Source organism: Piliocolobus tephrosceles, chromosome 9, assembly GCF_002776525.5.
Source record: "Piliocolobus tephrosceles isolate RC106 chromosome 9, ASM277652v3, whole genome shotgun sequence".
Classification (NCBI taxonomy): domain Eukaryota; kingdom Metazoa; phylum Chordata; class Mammalia; order Primates; family Cercopithecidae; genus Piliocolobus; species Piliocolobus tephrosceles.
Window position 1 is genome coordinate 87073536 of NC_045442.1, and position 16290 is coordinate 87089825.

The 16290-nt window shown below is 35.7% G+C and overlaps 1 pseudogene across 1 annotated transcript in view; it reads left to right on the plus strand.

Annotated features, from left to right (window-relative positions):
- The window catches only part of LOC111529800, a 712005-nt pseudogene that overhangs the window by 576104 nt on the left and 119611 nt on the right, over window positions 1–16290 (plus strand). The gene's annotated exons all lie outside the window — the stretch shown is intronic.

The following is a 16290-nucleotide window of genomic DNA, read 5'->3' on the forward strand; positions in this document are numbered from 1 at the left end:
TATCAATAGCTGAATCGATCAAGCAGAAGAAAGGATATCAGAGATTGAAGATCAACTTAATGAAATAAAGCTTAAAGACAAGATTAGAGAAAAAAGAATGAAAAGGAATAAACAAACTCTCCAAGAAATATAGGACTATGTGAAAAGACCAAACCTAAATTTGATTGGTGTACCTGAAAGTGACAGGGAGAATGGAACCAAGTTAGAAAACACAATTCAGGATATTATCCAGAAGAACTTCCTCAACCTAGCAAGATAGGTCAACATTCAAATTAAGAATATACAGAGAACACCACAAAGATACTCATCAAGAAGAGCAACCCCAAGACATATACTTGTTAGATCGTTAGATTCACAAAAGGTTGAAATGAAGGAAAAAATGTTAAGGGCAGCCAGAGAGAAAGGTCGGGTTATCCACAAAAAGAAGCCCATCAGACTAAAAACAGATCTCTCTGCAGAAACCCTACAAGCCAGAAGAGAGTTGGGGCCAATATTCAACATTGTTAAAGAAAAGAATTTTCAGCCCAGAATTTCATATCCAGCCAAACTAAGCTTCATAAGTGAAGGAGAAACAAAATCCTTTACAGAAAAGCAAATGTGAGAGATTTTGTCACTACTAGGCCTGTCTTACAAGAGCTCCTGAAGGGAGCAATAAACATTGAAACAAAAAACTGGTGCCACCCACTGCAAAAACATGCCAAATGGTAAAGACCATTGATGCTATGAAGAAACTACATCAACTAATGGGCAAAATAACCAGCTAGCATCATAATGACAGGATCAAGTTTGCACATAACATATTAACCTTAAATGTAAATGGGCTAAGTGCCCTAATTAAAAGACACAGACTGGCAGATTGGATAAAGAGTCAAGACCCATCAGTTTGCTGTATTCAGGAGACCCATCTCATGTGCAAAGACACATAGGCTCAAATTAAAGGGATGGAGGAATATTTACCATGCAAATGGAAAGCAAAAAAAAGCAGGGTTTGCAATCTGAGTCTCTTATAAAACAGACTTTAAACCAACAAAGATCAAAAGAGACAGAGAAAGCCATTACATAATGGTAAAGGGATCAATGCAACAAGAAGAGCTAACTATCCTAAATATATGTGCACCCAATATAGGAGCACCTAGATTCATAAAACAAGTTCTTAGACATCTACAAGGAGACTTAGACTCCCACACAATAATAGTGGGAGACTTTAACACCACACTGTCAATATTAGACAGGTCAATAAGACAGAAAATTAACAAGGATATCTAGGACTTGAACTCAGTTCTGGACCAAGCAGACCTAATAGACATCTATAGAACTCTCTACCCCAGATCAACAGAATATACATTCTTCTCAGCACCACATTGCACTTATTCTAAAATTGGTCACATAATTGGAAGTAAAACACTCCTCAGCAAATGCAAAAGAATGGAAACCATAACAAACAGTCTCTCAGACCACAGTGCAATCAAATTATAACTCAGGATTAAGAAACTCACTCAGAACTACACACTTACATGGCAACTGAACAACCTGCTCCTGAATAACTACTGGATAAATAATGAAATGAAGGACGATAAAGATATTCTTTGAAACCAATAAAACAATGTACTAGAAACTCTGGGACACATTAAAAGCAGTGTATACAGGGAAATTTATAGCACTAAATGCCCACAAGAGAACACAGGAAAGATGTAAAATCGACACCCTGACATCACAATTAAAAGAACTAGAGAAGCAAGAGCAAACAAATTCAAAAGCTAGTAGAAGGCAAGAAATAACTAAGGTCAGAGCAGAACTGAAGAAGATAGAGACATGAAAAACCCTTCAAAAAAATCAATGAATCCAGGAGCTAGTGTTTTGAAAAAATCAACCAAATACACTGCTAGCCAGACTAATAAAGAAGAAAAGAGAGAAGAATCAAAGAGATACAATAAAAAATGATGAAGGGTATATCACCACTGATCCCACAGAAATACTAACTATGATCTGAGAATATTGTAAATACCTCTACACAAATAAACTAGAAAATCTAGAAGAAATGGATAAATTCCTGGACACACACACGCTCCCAAGACTAAACCAGGAAGAAGTCAAATCACTGAATAGACCAATAACAAACTCTGAAATTGAGGCAGTAATTAATAGCCTACCAACCAAAAAAGTCCAGGACAAGACGAATTCCCAGCCGAATTCTATCAGAGGTACAAAAGGAGCTGGTAGCATTCCTTCTGAAACTATTCCAAACAATAGAAAAAGAGAGAATCTCCCTAATTCATTTTATGAGGACAGCATAATCCTGATACCAAAGCCTGGCAGAGACACAACAAAAAAAGGAAATTTCAGGCCAATATCCCTGATGAATATTGATGCAAAAATCCTCAATAAAATTCTGGCAAACCAAATCCAGCAGCAAATTAAAAAGCTTATACATCATGGTCAAGTTGGCTTTATCCCTGGGATGCAAGGCTGGTTCACTATATGCAAATTGATGAATGTAATCCATCACATAAACAGAACCAATGACAAAAACCACGTGATTATCTCAATAGATGCAGAAAAGACCTTCAACAAAATTCAAGAGTCCATGCTAAAAACTCTGAATAAACTAGATATTCATGGAACATATCTCAAAATAATAAGAGCTATTTATGAGAAACCCACAGCCAATATAATACTGAATGGGTAAAAACTGGAAGCATTCCCTTTGAAAACTGGCATAAGACAAAGATACCGTCTCTCTCCACTCCTATTCAACATAGTATTGGAAGTTCTGGCCAGGGCAATCAGGCAACAGACAGAAATGAAGGGTATTCAATTAGGAAAAGAGGAAGTAAAATTGTTCCTGTTTGCAGATGACATGATTGTATATTTAGAAAACCCCATCATCTCAGCCCAAAATCTTAAGCTGATAAGGAACTTCAGCAAAGTCTCAGGATACAAAATCAATGTGCATGAATCACAAGCATTCCTACACACCAATAACAGACAATCAGAGAGCCAAACAGTGAGTGAACTCCCATTCACAGTTGCTACAAAGAGAATAAAATACCTAGAAATACAACTTACAAGGGATGTGAAGGAACTCTTCCAGGAGAACTGCAAACAGCTGCTCAAGGAAATAAGAGAGGACACAAACAAATGGAAAAAGATTCCATGCTCATGGATAGGAAGAATCAATACCATGAAAATGGCCATACTGTCCAAAGTAATTTACATATTCAATGCTATCCCCATCAAGCTACCATTGACTTTCTTCACTGAATTGGAAAAACACTACTTCAAATTTCATATAGAACCAGAAAAGAGCCCACATAGCCAAGTCAATCCTAAGCAAAAAGAGCAAAGCTGGAGGCATCACACTACCTGACTTTAAATTATACTACATGGCCACAGTAACCAAAACAGATATAAAGACCAATGGAACAGAACAGAGGCCTCAGAAATGACACCACACATCTACAACTATCTGATCTTTGGCAAACCTGACAAAAACAAGCAATAGGGAAAGAATTCCCTACTTAATAAATGGTGTTGGGAAAACTGGTTAGCCATATGCAGAAAGCTGAAACCGGATCCCTTACTTCCTCTATATACAAAAATTAACTCAAGATGGACTAAAGAGTTAAATGTAAGACCTAAAATCATAAAAACCCTAAAAGAAAGCCTAGGTAGTACCATTCAGGACATAGGCATGGGCAAAGTCTTCATGATTAAAACACCAAAAACAATGGCAACAAAAGCCAAAATAGACAAATGAAATCTAATTTAATTAAAGAGCTTCTGCACAGCAAGAGAAACTATCATCAGAGTGAACAGGCAACCTACAGAATGGGAGAAAATCTTTGCAATCTACCCATCTGTCAAAGGGCTAATATCTAGAATCTACAAAGAACTTTAAACAAATTTACAAGAAAAAACCAAACAACTCTACCAAAAAGTGGGTAAAGGATATGAACAGACTCTTCTGAAAAGAAGACGTTTATGCAGCCAGCAAGCATAGGAACAAAAGCTAATCATCACTGGTCACTAGAGAAGTGCAAATCAAAAACACAATGAGATACCATCTCATGCCAGTTAGAATGGCCATCACTAAAAAGTCAGGAAACAACAGATGCTGGAGAGCATGTGGAGAAATAGGAACGCTTTTACCCTGTTGGTGGGAGTGTAAATTAGTTCAACCATTGTGGAAGACAGTGTGGTGATTCCTCAAGGATCCAGAACCAGAAATACCATTTGGCCCAGCCATCCCATTACTGAGTATGTGCCCAAAGGATTATAAATCATTCTACTATAAAGACACATGCACATGTATGTTTATTGCAGTGCTGTTCACAATAGCAAAGACTTGGAACCCAAGTCCCAAACACCCATCAATGATAGACTGGTTAAAGAAAATCTAGCACATATACACCACAGAATACTGTGCAGCCATAAAAAGGGATGAGTTTATGTCCTTTGCAGAGGCCTGGATGAAGGTGGAAACCTTCATCTTCAGCAAACTAACACAAGAACAGGAAACCAAACACCGCATGTTCTCACTCAAAAGTGGGAGTTGAACAATGAGAACACATGGACACAGTTGAGGGGGCATCACACACTGGGGCCTGTTGGTCTGTGGAGGGCTGTGGGAGGAATAGCATTAGGGGAAATACCTAATGTAGATGACAGGTTGATGGGTGCAGCAAACCACCATGGCATGTGTATACCTATGTAACAAATCTGCACATTCTGCACATGTACCCCAGAATTTAAAGTAAAATAATGAAAAAAAATTTAAAAGAGATTAAAAAATAAAAGAGAACATTTGCCACATCCAGTCCTTCTACATGGAAAGAGAACATTTGCCACATTCAGTCCTTCTACACTAGAGAAGTGCAAATCAAAAACACAATGGAAAGAGGTTGTCGACATATGATAGAGTTAGAAAATCAGACCTCTTGTAAATTCTCATTTGTTTAAAAAGAAATCATAGAAATTAGATGTCTTCTGGAGATGACTTTTTTTTTCTTTTGAGACGGAGTCTCGCTCTGTCACCCAGGCTGGAGTGCAGTGGCCAGATCTCAGCTCACTGCAAGCTCCGCCTCCCGGGTTTACACCATTCTCCTGCCTCAGCCTCCCAAGTAACTGGGACTACAAGCGCCCGCCACCTTGCCCGGCTAGTATTTTGTATTTTTTAGTAGAGACGGGGTTTCACCATGTTCGCCAGGATGGTCTCGATCTCCTGACCTCGTGATCCACCCGTCTCGGCCTCCCAAAGTGCTGGGATTACAGGCTTGAGCCACCACACCTGGCTGACTTAAAAATAGAGTCGGTAGATCACCTCTGCAAGGGTTATGTCTACATCTGTTCAGTGGGTTAGGGGACATGGATCTGGAAAGCCTGAGAAGGAAAAGAAGAAGGTTCTATGCCAGTCTTGTGATATTTAGACATTTTCATATTCTATCCATTGTTTTGTGTGCATTTTATTTCTCACTGTTGTATATATAGTTGACAATGCTAAACTTTTTTGTCAATTCTTTCTGTGTGTTTTGAATGCCTAATATATGTTAAAATTAGAGGTAGTAAAATAACACATTTTATAAATATATTTTTGTTAAAATTCATATGAAATGTTGTTTTTGGAGGGGAATGGCCAAACTACCTCTTGAGTAATACCGTGTTTGTGCCCTGGTTCAGGGGAGGAGGAAGGAGGGAAAAGTGCAGAGAGCTCTATGCCGCTGTGTTTACAGTGAGGCAAGATTAACCATTATCTCTTATGTCTGTGCATTTTGTTTTACTTATCTGTGTATGTAGTGTATATAAAGGACAAACAAGTCCTAATTTACAACATCTAGTCTTTTTAGATGTCAAAGAGGTTGCCAGTGTATGACAAAGTAGAGTTAGTAAACTAATATATTTTGTATATTTTGTTTTAAAATTCCTAGGAAAGATTGTCTTTCTATCTTTGAGCATTCTTGCACACTGGGTTGATGGAGATGGGAGAGATTCTAGACTAGGATGTTCTTATTTGGAAGCCTCTTTCAAATGATAACTATAGTTACATGTATGCAGTTTATTCGAGACTGCTGTGTATATAGTGGACAAATTAACTCCTTACTTGAAGCATCTAGTCTATCTAGATGTTTAGAAGTGCCTGATGTATGTTAAATGTAAAGGCAATAAAATACCACTTTGTGAATATCTTTTTGATAAAATTCATAGGAAATACTGTCTTTTGGAAATTGAATTGTTAAGCCACCTTTGTGAGCAGTATAGTGCTGTCTATACTTGTTCAAGGGTTTAGAGGAGGTGGGAGGGAAGAAAAATATGTGACTGACTTATTTCACTAAGCATAATGTTTTTAAGTTTCATTTACATTATGGCATATGTCAGAATTTCCTTCCTTTTTAAAGCTGAATAATACTGCATTGTATGGATATATTACCTTTTATTTATCCATTTATCCACAATAGAAACCTGGGTTGTTTCCACATTTTAGCTATCATGAATAATGCTGCCATCAACATGTTGAGTTCCCGTATTCAACTCTTTGGGTAATACCCAGAAGTGAAATTGCTGAATAAGTATGATAATTCTCTGTTAAATTTCTGAGGAGCTGCTGATTCATAGTTTTATGTACACAATATTAGACCTTAAATGTATTATGTAAAAACACTAAGTATTTTTAACATTCTAGAGTAAAGAAGGTGTTTCTTAGCAAGACAGAAAAGAAATAGAAATAGAAAAGCCTTGTTAATTTGATCACATAAAATATTCAAAATTTCTGAAAACACAGACACATACACACTAAAGAAAAGCTATTTACAACTTGTGTTAGATGATGAAATAATTTCTTAACATAGCAAGAATCCACACAAATGATTAAGAAAAATAATAATCATACAAATTTAATATATGTGAGAAGCTGTTCAGCCTTTCCCATTAATTAAAGAAGTAAAACATTAAACAGAACATATCATTTTTCCCTTAGCAGACATGAAATACCAAAACAGATGGATATAGGTGTGGAACATACTTCCGTGGTTGACAGGCAATATCTATTAAAATCCCTTGCCACAGTAATTTCAGTTCTAGACATTTATCCTATGTTACTATGTTTATTCTGTCCTGTAACCATAAATTCCACAGCTGCCTAGTGATGCTTCTATTTTTAAATAGAATGCTTACTCTCAGTATTTTTTTTTTTTTTTTTTTTTGAGACGGAGTCTTGTTCTGTCACCAGACTGGAGTGCAGTGCCATGATCTTGGCTCACTGCAACCACCATCTCCCGGGTTCAAGTGATTCTCCTGCCTCAGCCTCCCGAGTAGCTAGGACTACAGGTGCGCGCCATCACACCGAGCTAATTTTTGTATTTTTAGTAGAGACGGAGTTTCACCATGTTGGCCAGGATGGTCTCGATCTCTTGACCTCATGATCTGCCAGCCCAAGCCTCCCAAAGTGTTGTGATTTACAGGTGGGAGCCACCACGCCTGGCCAGTATGTTTTGTTTTGTTTTGTTTTGTTTTTAAACCACAGCTTCTTCATTTTGAGTCATCTCTAAATAGCTGCAATTTACTATAACTTAGGGTTTACAATTTTTAAAATTGTGTGTGTTAAGGTATACATGATGTTTTGATATACTTCTTTTGATATACATATACACAATGAAGTGATTATTACAGCCAAGTAACGACTACCATACCCATCATTGCTGGTGTTTAGAAACACAACTGATTTTTTTGTGCTGATATTGTACCCTGTAACCTTACTGAATTTACTAAGTCTAGTAGTTTTTTCATAGATCCTTTGGGATTTTCTATTAACAGAATCATGCCTTCTGCAAATATAAGTAATTTATCTGCTTTTTTTTAAACATGTATGCCTCTTATGTATTTTTCTTGGCTATGTTCTCTTCTCTGGCTAGGACTTCTAGTACAATGTTCAGTGTCAGTGTTGAAAATGGGCATCCTTGTGTTGTTCCTGATTTTAGGAGTAAAGCTTATGGTTTTACTACCACTGAGTATTATTTTAGTTGTGAGATTTTCCTATATGCCTTTTATCATGCTAAGAAAGTTCCCTTTTATTTTAGTTTACTGATTTTTAAAATCATGAAAGGCATTTAATTTTATCAAATACTTTTTTCTGTGTCTATTGAGAGTTTAGTCATTTTTTTTCTATTGAAATGGTGTATTATGGTAGCTGATTTTTGGATGTTAAACCAACCTTGTGTCCTTGGGATAAATCCCACTTAGTCATGGTGTATGATTCTTTCTATGTATTGCTGGATTTGGTTTGCTAGTATTTTGTTGGGAACTTTTGTGCCCATAAGATAAGATGTATTGATCTATGGTTTTCTTTTCCTGCGATGTCTTTATTTGGTTTTTGTGTCAGGGAAATAGTGGCTTCATAAAATGATTCAAGAAGTGTACCTTCCTCATCTTTCTGTTGGAAGAGTGTGAAAAATTGGTATTATCGAATGTTTAGTAGAATTCACCAGTGAAGCCATTTGCTTTTCTTTGTAGGTAGTTTTTGATTACTAATTCATTCTCTTAATTTGTTTTAGGTCTATTCAGATTGTCCATTCCTTCTTGAGTCAGTCTTGGTAGTTGTGTCTTTCTCGACATTTTTTCATTTCACTTAAATTATCTTATTTGTTAGTGTACAATTATTTTTGATATTCCTTTATAATCCTTTTTATTTCTTTAATGTCAGTAGTAATGTCTCTTCTTTTATTTCTGATTCTATAGTTTGAGTCTTCTCTCCTCTTTCCCTGATGAAACTAAAGTTTTGTCAGTTTTGTTTATTTTTTTCAAAGGATCAAATTATTTCATTTATTTGTGCTGTTAATATTTCCTTCCTTCTGCTTGTTTAAATTTAGTTTGATTTTTTTGTAAGTGTCTTAAGGTAGAATTTTAAGTTATCGATTTAAGAACTTTCTTAATACAAGTGTTTACAGCTGTTGATATTACTCTAATTACTTTTTTAGCTGTGTCACATATGTTTTAATATGTTGTCTTCATTATTATTCGTCTAAAAATATTATCTAATTCCTGTCTTGATTTTTTCTTTGACTCATGAAGTGTTTTAGAGTGGAAATTTAGTTTTAAATTTTCAAATATTTGTGAGTTTCCCAAATTTCCCCTGTTGTTGATTTCTAATTTTATTCCATTGTAATTAAGAACATACTTTGCATTATTTCTATCCTTCAAATTTACTGAGGTGTGTTTTATGGCCTAATATGTGGTCTGTCCTCTAGAATGTTCCATGCTCACTTGACATGAATGCATACTTTGTTGTTGTTGTTGAGTAGAATGTTCCATACTCTTTGAGGTCTATTTGGTTTGTAGTATTGCTCAAGTCCTCTTTTTCCTTGTTGATCTGTCCAGTTACTCTATTCATTTTTGAACGTGTGGTATTGAAGTCCTCTACTATTTCTGTTGACTCAGTTGACTTGTCTATTTCTTTCTTTTCTCAGGTCAGTTTTTGCTTCATTTATTTTGGTGCTTCATATATATAGGTGCATATATGTTGATAACTGTTATATCTTCCTAATGGATGGATTCCTTTGTAATTACAAAAGGCCCCTCTATCTCTAGTAACAATTTTTGTTTTAAAGTCTATTTATCTGATATCAGTGTACTGACTCCAGTGTTTTTATGGTTGCTGTTTGCATAATAACACTTTTTCCTATTCTTTTACTGTCAGTCTGTGTCTTTGAATCAAAATTGTGTTTTCTCTAGATAATATATACTTCATGTCTTCTTGTCCAATATAACACCTTTGCCTTTTGATTGTACTATTTATTCCATTCACACTGCATATTATTATTTAGTTAGATTTATGGCTGTCATTTTAGTTTGTTTTTGTTTTTGTTTTTGAGACAGAGTCTCACTCTGTCCCCCAGGCTGGATTGCAGTGGCGTGGTCTCAGTTCACTGCAAGCTCTGCCTCCCGAGTTCACGCCATTCTCCTGCCTGAGCCTCCCAAGTAGCTGGGACTACAGGCAGCCGCCACCACGCCCAGCTAATTTTTTGTATTTTTAGTGGAGACAGAGTTTCACCCTGTTAGCCAGGATGGTCTCGATCTCCTGACCTCGTGATCCGCCCGCCTTGGCCTCCCAAAGTGCTGGGATTACAGGCCTGAGCCACTGCGCCCGGCCGTTTTGCTTTTTATATGTATCATGTCTTTGTTGTTCCTGTTTTGTCTTTACTTCTTTCTGTTTCATTGAGTTAATATTTTCTAATATAGTATTTAAATTTTATTAATAATTTTATCACTGTATTTTTTATTTTTAGTGGTTTCTCTAGGATTTTCTGTATATATCTTATCAGTATGAGTTTCAGATTCACACTAGCTTATTTCTAGTAATATGCAGAAATGTTACTCATGTAGTACTTAATTCTCTCATTCTTTTGTGGTTATGTTATTTATATTATATCAATTAATGTTACAAAGACATACACTGTTTAAATTATTATTGGTGCTATTATTAGCAAACATACCACCCATATATTAAAATTATATATATTGCATATATGTATTATAGAATTGTATATATTATAGGGCCAATAGTATGTTGTATACATGTTATTTTATATAATTGTTTTTAAAATGAGTTAAGAAAAAAGAAAAATGCATTTCTACTGTCTATTACAGACAAATAATTACATCATACTGAACACACAAAAACTGGAAGCATTACCTTTCAGAACAGGAATAAGACAAGGGTGCCCTCTCTTCCCATCCCTCTTCGACATAGTACTGGAAGTGCCATCCAGAGCGATCAGGCAAAAGAAATAAATAAAAGGCATCCAGATAGGAAAAGAAGAAATAAAACTCTCTCTCTTTGTGGATGATATAATTCTATGCATAGAAAAGCCTAAAGATTCCGACAAAGCCTCCTGGAATAAATTAATGACTTCAGTGAAGTTTCAGGATACAAAATGAATGTGCAAAATTAGTAGTATTTCTATAAACCAATAACATTCAGGCTGAGAACCAAATCAAGACTGCAATCCCATTTACAACAGCCACAAAAAATTAAAATACCTAGGAATACAGATCACCAAGGAGGTGAAAGATCTCCATAGGGAGAACTATAAACACTGCTAAAAGAAATCAGAGAGGACACAAATAAATGGAAAAACATTCCATGCTCAGGGATTGGAAGAATCAATATCATTAAAATGGCCATTCTGCCCAAATCAATCTATCTACAGATTCAACGCTATTCTTACCAAACTACCAATGTCATGTTTTTATAGAATTGGAAAAAACTATTCTAAAATTCATGTGCAACAACAACAACAAACAGCCCAAAAAGCAATCCTAAGCAAAAAGAACAAAGCCAGAGGCATCAAATTACCTGGCTTCAAACTATACTAATAAGGCTACAGTAACCAAAGCAGTATGGTGCTGGTACAAAAACAGACACCTAGACCAATTGAACAGAATAGAGAGCTGAGAAGTAAATCTGCACACCTACAGCCATCTAATCTTTGACAAAGTTACCAAAAGTAAGCAAAGGGGAAAGGACTCCCTATTGAACGAGTGGTCCTGGGATAGCTGGCTAGCCATATGCAGAAAAATAAAACAAGACACCTATCTTTTGCCACATACCAAAATTAACTCAAGATGGATTAAAGATTTAAATATAAGACCTTGAAGTAAAAGAATCCTAGAATAAAACCTCAGAAACCACCATTCCAGACACGGGCCTTGGGAAAGAATTTATGATTAAGTCCTCAAAAGCAATCGCAACAAAAACAGAAATTGACAAGTGAGACCTAATTAAACTGAACAACTTCTGTACAAGAAAAGACACTATCAACAGATTAAATAGATAACCTACAGAATGAGTTAAAATATTTACAAATTATGCACCAAACAAAGGACTACTATCCAGAATCTATAAGGAACTTAAACAGCTAGACAAGGAAAAAACAAATAATCCTATTGAAAAATGGGCAAAAGATATGAACAGACACATCTCAAAAGAAGACATACAAGTGGCCAACAAACATATGAAAAAAGGATCATCATTACTAATCATCAGAGAAATGCAAGTCAAAAAGCCAGTGAGGCCAGCCACAGTGGCTAACGCCTGCAATCCCAGCACTTTGGGAAGCCAAGGCAAGTGGATCACCTGAGGTCAGGAGTTAGAGACCAGCCTCACCAACATGGCCAAACCCTGTCTCTACTAAAAATACCAAAATTAACTGGGTGTGTTGGCAGGTGCCTGTAATCCCAGCTACTCAGGAGGCTGAGGTAGGAGAATCACTTGAACTCAGGAGGCAGAGGTTGCAGTGAGCCAACATTGTGCCACAGCCTGGGTGACAGAGTGAGACTGTCTAAAAAGAAAAAGGAAACCCCAATAGACTACCATCTCCCACATCAGAATGGCTATTATTAAAAAGTCAGAAAGCAATAGATGTTGGTGGGGCTGAGGAGAAAAGGGAATGCTTATGCATGACGGTGGAAATGTCAATTAGTTCAACCTCTGTAGAAAGCAGTTTGGAGACTTCTCAAATAACTAAAACAGAACTGTCATTTGGCCCAGCAACCAGAGTACTGGGTATATGTCCAAAACAGAACAATTTATTCTACCAAAAAGACACATGCACTCACATGTTCATTGCAGTACTATTCACAACAGCAAAGTCATGGAATCAACCTAGGTGCCCACCAACAGTGAATTGAATAAAGAAAATGTGGTACATATACACCATGGAATTCTATGCAGTCATAAAAATGAAGAAAATCATGTCATTTGCAGCAACATGGATTTGGCTAGAGGCCATTATCCTAGGCAAATTAATACAGGAACAGAAAAATCAAATGCCACATATTCTCACTCATAAGTGGGAGACAAACACCGCGTACTCATGTACATGAAGATGGCAACAATAGACACTGGGGACTGTTGGAGTGGTGATGGAGGGAAGGAGGAAAGTGTTGAAAAACTGTTGAGTACTATTCTCAGTATCTGGGTAACGGGATCATTCATACCCCAAACCTCAGCATTACGCAATATACTCAGGTAACAAACTTGCATAAGTGCCCTCTGAATCTAAAATAAAAGTTGAAAAAGTAAAAACAAAACAGTAAACAACAACAAAACAGCATAACTCTCAATAAATAAATTAATGAAAACATAAATAAATATCTTTGCCAGAGCTTTTTGTTTTTACGTGTGGCTTTGAGTTAGTATCTAGGGTCACTTTGCTTTTAAGTTGTTTGCTATCAACTGCATCCTCTCTAATATTTCTTTTTTTTAAATAGTAAACATCTCAGTTTTTGTGAGGAGATATTACATTGTGGTTTTGATTTACATTTCTCTAATGATTTCCTTTCCAGTTTGGATGTTGAGCATTTTTTCTTATGTTTGTTGCCCATTCATATATAATTTTAAAAGAAATGTCTATTCAAATCCTTTTGCCATTTTAAAATTATATTATTTTTAAATATTGTGTTGTAGAAGTTATTTATATATTCTGGATATTAACTCTTTATCAGATTTATACTTTACTAATATTTTCTTCCATCCACAATATTTTTTTAAATCATTGTTATGTCCTTTAATACATAAAAGTTAAAAAGTTTGATGTAGTCCCACTTGCCTATTTTTTCTTTTGTTGTCTGTACTTTTGGTGTCATATTAAAAAATAATTGCCAAATCCAATGTTATGAAGATTTTCCCGTATGCTTTATTTTAAGAGTTTTATAGTTTTAGGTCTTCCACTTAAATCTGGAATCCATTTTGAGTTAATTCTTGTATATGGTGTAAGACAAGGGTTCAGCTTCATTCTTTTGTATGTGGATATCCAAGTTTCCCAAAACTATTTGTTGAAGAGAATGTTCTTCCCTCATTGAGTGGATCTGGAATGCTGTAAACATTATTTGACCTTATATGTGGAGTTTTCTTTTAATGGGTTCTTTATTCTATTGCATTGGTCTATATGTCTTTCTTTATGCCAGTGTCATGCTGTTTTAATTACTGTAGCTTTGTAACATGTTTTGAAATCAGGGAGTGTGAGATCTTCAACTCAGTTATTTTTCAAGATTGTCTAGTCAGAATGTATATGAATATTTAGATAAATTTTTCTATTTCTTCAAAAAATGCAGCTTAGATTTTGATAGGGATTATGTATAATTTGTAGACTGCTTTGGGTTCTAGCGACTTTTCAAATTATTATATATAGTTGTATACATCTGGGGAATACATCTGATATTTTGGACATCTTTTATTTATTTTATTTATTATACTTTAAATTCTAGGGTACATGTGCACAACATGCAGGTTTGTTACATATGTATACATGAGCCATGTAGGTGTGCTGCACCCATTAACTCATCATTTACATTAGGTATATCTCCTAATGATGTCCCTCCTCCCTCCCCCTCCCCAAAATAGGACCCAGTGTGTGATGTTCCCCTTCCTGTGTCCAAGTGATCTCATTGTTCAATTCCCATCTTTGAGTGAGAGCATGCAGTGTTTGGTTTTCTGTTCTTGCAATAGTTTCCTGAGAATGATGGTTTCTAGCTGCATCCATGTCCCTACAAAGGACACAAACTCATCATTTTTTATGGCTGCATAATATTCCATGGTGTATATGTGCCACATTTTCTTAATCCAGTCTGTCACAGATGGACATTTGGGTTGATTCCAAGTCTTTGCTATTGTGAATGGTGCCGCAATAAACATACGTGTGCATGTGTCTTTATAGCAGCATGACTTATAATCCTTTGGGTATATCCCCAGTAATGGGATGACTGGATCGAACGGTATTTCTAGTTCTAGATCCTTGAGAAATTGCCACACTGTTTTCCACAATGGTTGAACTAGTTTGCAGTCCCACCAACAGTGTAAAAGTGTTCCTATTTCTCCACATCATCTCCAGCACCTGTTGTTTCCTGATTTTTTAATGATTACCATTCTTACTGGTGTGAGATGGTATCTCATTGTTGTTTTGATTTGCATTTCTCTGTTGGCGAGTAATGATGAGCATTTTTTCATGTGTCTGTTGGCTGCATAAATGTCTTCTTTTGAGAAGTGTCTGTTCATATCCTTTGTCCACTTTTTGATGGGGTTGTTTTTTTCTTGTGAATTTGATCAAGTTCTTTATAGGTTCTGAATATTAGCCCTTTGTTGGATGAATAGATAGCAAAAATTTTCTCCCATTCTGTAGGTTGCCTGTTCACTCTGATGGTAGTTTGTTTTGCTATGCAGAAGCTTTTTAGTTCAATTAGATCCCATTTGTCAATTTTGGCTTTTGTTGCCGTCGCTTTTGGTGTTTTAGACATGAAGTCCTTGCCCATGCCTATGTCCTGAATGGTATTACCTAGGTTTTCTTCTAGAGTTTTTATGGTTTTAGGTCTAACATTTAAGTCTCTAATCCATCTTGAATTAATTTCGTATAAGGAGTAAGGAAAGGATCCAATTTCAGCTTTCTACTTATGGCTAGCCAATTTTCCCAGCACATTTATTAAATAGGGAATCCTTTCCCCATTTCTTGTTTTTGTCAGGTTTGTCAAAGATCAGATGGCTGTAGATGTGTGGTATTATTTCTGACGACTCTGTTCTGTTCCATTGGTCTATATATTGGGCTGTATATTCCTAGACATTTATCCACTTCTAAGTTATCCAATTTGTTGACTTAAAATTAACTGTTGATAGTATTTTCGTATAATCCTTTTGATTTCTATGGCATAGGTTTTAATGTTCTCTTTTTAATTTCTGATTTATTAGTTGAATCTTTTTTCCTTAGTTAATCTAACTAAGCATTTGTTAATTTTGTTGGTGTTTTCAAAAACCACCTCTTAGTTTTGTTGATTTTTTCCTATTGTTTTTACATTCTATATTTCATTTATCTCTGATTTAATCTAATCTTTAGGATTTTCTTCCTTCTGCTAACTTTGGGTGTAGTTTTTTTCTCTCCTAGTTTCCTGAGGTATAAAGTTAGGTTGTTGATTTGAAAACTTTCTTCTTCTTCTTCTTCTTCTTAGTTTTTTTTTAAGTTGTAGAGATGGGATCTTGCTTTTTTGCCCAGACTGGTTTCAAATTCCTGGCCTCCAGAAGTTCTCCTGCCTCAGCCTGCCAAAGTGTTGGGGTTGCAGGCATGACTCACCATGCCTAGCCACTTCCTTCCTTTTATAATGTGCATATTTATAGCTTCAAAATTCTCTGTTAGCACTGTTTCTGCTTCATCTTATACATTTTGGTACACTATATTTTTATTTTCCTTTATCTCAACGTATTTTTTTTTTATTATTATACTTTAAGTTCTAGGGTACATGTGCATAATGTGCAGG